Here is a 5,076-nt window from a genome sequence, read left to right as displayed (position 1 = left end):
TCTGCCCTGGTGCAGCTCCTTGCTTGGGGGCTTGCTGGGGCAGGTAACTGGAACCCCTCCTGCACCACCCGTCCTTTGTCAGTGCTGAATCTGGATCCCCCAGACCGCCTCCCGCCTCCCTCCCGTCATCCTTCTCCCCCTGCTTCTCTCCCTCTCCCATGTGTAGGGATCCTCTTCTCTCCCCATCTTCCCTCCCAGGAGCCTTCTTCTCCCACCTTAGTCTGATGTCCATTGGTCTCTCTCAGTGCACTGGAGCACCTGAAACACAAGTATGCAAAGAATCCCAGTCTCTTCCCATGTTGTTTCTGGGTCTTATTCACATCATCTGAGCAACCGGTTTACTGTCCTGACAATCAGGGAAGACTGTTCAGAATACGCAAAGGGCCTAATTGCAGGGAGAGGGTATCCAATTTCATTCAGGCCTGGCCAAGCCAATGGGACCTATTACATTAGTGCAGTGGCTTTCAAACTTCATCGTTCATCAGCATCGCCAGGAAAACTTATCCAAACACGAATTGCTGAGCCTTACTACCAGCACTTCTGATTCTGTAGGTGGTGTGAGGTAGGGCAGGAATTTGCATTTCTAGCGAGTTCCCAGGTAATGCTACTGCTGCTGGTCTGGGGACACACTGTGAGAACCGAAGCTCAGCATGGCTTCCATGCATTGGACTGAAGTGATTTGGGTGAATAACATTAATGCTATAACTTCAGTTTCTGATTGGTCAAGGCAGGTGTCAGTGGGAAGAAACCCAGGGTCAATATTACATTCATACGTACAAATCCATGTGAATTGCAGTTGTTGATCTAGCGAGTCAACGTTCAGATCAACACAGGATGCCGTGAATTGATTAAAAGTATTTTACAACTTTTAGGGAGGCCTCTAAAAGCCCTGTGAGAAAGTCCTACCAAGTGCTCTACACACCGGGATATGCTCCCATCACCAGGATAATGTAGGAGTTTTGTTTTTGCAAAATTTTGTACATCATTTGAGACTAATGGCCCTCCCCTGGGAGTGATTTAAAGTGCAACAGTTATTTCCTCAGGCTGAGAGATTCATGCAGGAGCTTCCAGGAAGGAGTAGATGGTGAGTCAATTAAGCACAGCTTTAACCCCTTCTTCTGCCAAGGCCAAAAGAGAAATCTGCCTGCACTCAGGACTTTGATGACTTCTCTTTGGATCACCACCTCATTTGCATATAACCCTACTGCCTTCCTAGAAAGGGGGACGGGGACATATTCGGTACCAGGATTCTGGGCTGTTAAGTCAGAATACTAGGAGTCCTATTAGCAGAGAGGTCCTTGGGAGAAATTGTGAGAAGAACTTTGGAAACTGAATGGACAGTCAGGGTGCTTGGACATCCAGATAAATGAAACTCAAGCAAAGATGGAGGTGAAGGCTGCGGTGGGCATGGGCTATGGGAAGAACGGACCTCATTTCCAAGGAACTGTGCTCTGAGCTCTGGATATCATGGGATGGGGGATGATTAGGAGGTTCTCTAACCTCTTACGTGGGAGAACTTTGCTTATGCTCCTTGAGCAAAGGGAGAGATGTCAAAAGCTACAGAGCTGGGATTTTTTTTAAAAAAGCAAAGGACAACACTTAAAAGTTTGGTTCGAGGAAGTAGGGAAAATCTTTCACCTGGAACAGGAAGAAAAGAGCCACTTAGGGAGGACAGGAACTCGTGGAAATGGAGGGAGTGGTGAAGGGTAGGCAACAATGATGGAGGCTTTGGCTCCTATAACTAGAGGAAGATGGAGGTGGAATTAGGGGTGAAACAGGGAGTGTACTTGAACTTGGACTCTCTTAACAGAACAAAAGTGGAGCCAAATAGTTCTGTGATTGCCACTGATATCCCAGAATGTTCTGAAGCTGGCTTGGCCTGTGGGAAACAGAGGCCTCTTTTTATTTTGCAATAATTTCAAATTTATGGAGAAGTTACAAGAGTACTCAAGGAATACCCCAGAAGGAACCCTTCGCCTAGATTCAACATTTTGCTCGTTGGCTCTATCAACACACGTCTATACTTACACATAAGTTTTCAAAACCATTTGAGAGTTGATTGCGGGTATCATACCCCTTTACCCCTAAATAAGTCAGTGGGTTTTTCCTAAGAACAAGGACATTCTCTTACATAACCACAGTACAATGATCAAATTAGGAAATAATATTGATATAATATTAATAAAATATACTCTAAACCTCAATCCCTATTCAAATTTCATCCAGTGGTCCCAATCATGTCCTTTATAACTATTTTTTTTCTGGTCTAGGATCCAGGGTCACTCAGTGCATTTAATTGTTCAACTTCTTTAGTGTGCATGAATCTGGAGTCGTTTTTCAGTCTACCTTTTTCTTTCTTGACCTTGACATTAATTTTGTACAATTTCTTCAGTTTTTGGTTGTTCTGATGTTTCCTCATGATTAGAGGCAGGCAATGCATCGTGGGCAGAAATTCCAGAGAATTGCTCTGTCCTTTGCAGTGCATTGTAATGGAGATACAGATGTCAGTTTGTCCCAATATTGGTGACGTTAGCTTTGATCCAGTGGTTAAATGGTGTCTACCAGATTTCTCTACAGCAAAGTTATTATTTTTCCAAAGGCCTCATTTTAAATGGCACAAGCATAAGCAATAACATGGGTGAACGAAATCTACTGGAGAACCCCTCATTTCTACAGATGAGCTCTTTGCCTCTGCCTACTTAAACCCTTTCCAGAGTCTTAATCACGAGGGGAAAGTTTGAGCTAGAAGGTGTCTTAGATTTCATCTGGTTCCCCGCTTCCCAAGTGTGGGATGCTTACTGCTGGTGGGATGAGGTGATTTTTATGTGCTGTCCATTTGTATTAGGTTTAATTGTATCACTTAGCAGCAGAGGCTTTCTTATTTCAATCTCTCTCCAACATTCCGAGTATATGAAGTAAAAAGGTTCAGTTGTGTGCTAGCTTGTCTTGAAAATTTCAAATAGTTGCTAATTTTTCCCTTTAAAAAAAGAAAGAAAGAAAGGAAAGGCCTTTTTTTTGCAGTCTGGCAGGCAATAGCATAAAGTATTTCAATAGTATTTTTTTAACATCCTTATTGGAGTATAATTGCTTTACAATGGTGTGTTAGTTTCTGCTTTGTAACAAAGTTAATCAGTTATACATATACATATGTTCCCATATCTCTTCCCTCTTGCGTCTCCCTCCCTCCCACCCTCCCTATCCCACCCCTCTAGGTGGTCACAGAGCACAGAGCTGATCTCCCTGTGCTATGCGGCTGCTTCCCACTAGCTATCTGTTTTACGTCTGGTAGTGTATATATGTCCATGCCACTCTCTCACTTTGTCACAGCTTACCCTTCCCCCTCTCCATATCCTCAAGTCCATTCTCTGGTAGGTCTGTGTCTTTATTCTCGTCTTACCCCTAGGTTCTTCGTGACCTTTTTTTTTTTCTTAGATTCCATATATGTGCTAGCATACAGTGTTTGTTTTTCTGTTTCTGACTTACTTCACTCTGTATGACAGACTCTAGGTCCATCCACCTCACTACGAATAACTCAACTTCATTTCTTTTTATGGTTGAGTTATATTCCATTGTATATATGTGCCACATCTTCTTTATCCATTCATCTGTTGATGGACACTTAGGTTGCTTCCATGTCCTGGCTATTGTAAATAGAGCTGCAATGAACATTGTGGTACATGACTCTTTGAATTATGGTTTTCTCAGGGTATATGCCCAGTAGTGGGATTGCTGGGTCGTATGGTAGTTCTATTTTTAGTTTTTTAAGGAACCTCCATACTGTTCTCCGTAGTGGCTGTATCAATTTACATTGTCCCCTGCATCGGCAGGCGGACTCCCAACCACTGTGCCACCAGGGAAGCCCTAGATTTTTTGATGATGGCTATTCTGACCGGTGTGATTCAATAGTATTTTTAAAATTGAATTTATTTTTATAGTTACCTGCTGCTCCTCATTGAGAATTATACAAAATTTTAATTCACAGTATTGACAACAGATTTCTTTTAAATTACGTTAAAAAATGTGAAGTAGAACAAGTGAGCGAGTTCAGAGAAATTTTAAGAACTTAAAGAAAACCCTTAGGTATGCAGCTGATAAGGCGCTGTGGCCCAAGGCTATGAAGGTACCTCAGGAATTGCTTAAGCTTGGGAAATTCTAATTTAGGGATTTAGGCCAAATTCCTGAGAGGAAATTGACAATCTGGCTAGCTGACTCTTCCCGTCCACAGTCTTCCTGATGGAAACTCAACATGGCAGGCAAAGAACCCATGCTGGCAAGAAACAGAACAAGTCAAAAGGCCTCCAAAGCCTTAAACCCAGGGTTAGGAGCACAGGTGGAGCCTCCATAGGTGGAGGCTTCCAGGTATAGGCTTCTGACACGTCTGCCTTCCCACCTGCTTCTCTGTGACCTTGGGTGGTTCTGCACTTTCTCTAATGCTCAGTTGTCTCATCCTTGAGATGGGGTGGAAATAAATGGTGCATAACTCATACCTTTGTTCGGACTGTGAGTATAGTGGATAGAGCCCTTGGCGCAGTGCATGGCACTGGAAATGTAGGCGATTACGTCGAGGTCATTTTTCTTTTGTGGGTACAGGGACAGGGCATGAGGGGCCGAGAACAGTAACCGAGCGTGGGATATTTCTCCCACCCTTCAGTATTGGAAACCCAATGGGTTAAAGTGCGTGTGGCCCAGACTGTAGCTGAGGCCCTTGGTCCTCGGCCGCGCCTCGCCCCTTGTGAGGTCTCCCTTACTGAAGACACGAGTGGCCCTCGTCCCACCCACCCCAGACACCAAAGGGTGTAGATTCCGGTGGCCGCGGCGCGGGCAGGAGCGCACTCCTTGAGCGGCTCCCGGAACCCGGCGCCCGCCCTCGGGAACCCCGAGGCAGATGTGGGTGGGGGGGAGGGCAGGGCGCGCTCTGCGCCCGAGCATATCCCGGACCCCCTCACCCCGGCCAGCCCCGGGACGCGTGAGCTGCAAGGCGCACCCCAAGTCCTTGGGCTCTAGGCCCCGAGTCCCGGGAGCTTTTTGCGGCGCGCGCGCATGCGCGCCGGCGCCGTCCGCTGTTTGGCCGTTTCC

This window comes from Neophocaena asiaeorientalis, unplaced genomic scaffold (assembly GCF_003031525.2).
Source record: "Neophocaena asiaeorientalis asiaeorientalis breed wild unplaced genomic scaffold, Neophocaena_asiaeorientalis_V1.1 scaffold388, whole genome shotgun sequence".
Classification (NCBI taxonomy): Eukaryota; Metazoa; Chordata; class Mammalia; order Artiodactyla; family Phocoenidae; genus Neophocaena; species Neophocaena asiaeorientalis.
This window is presented reverse-complemented; position numbering follows the sequence as displayed.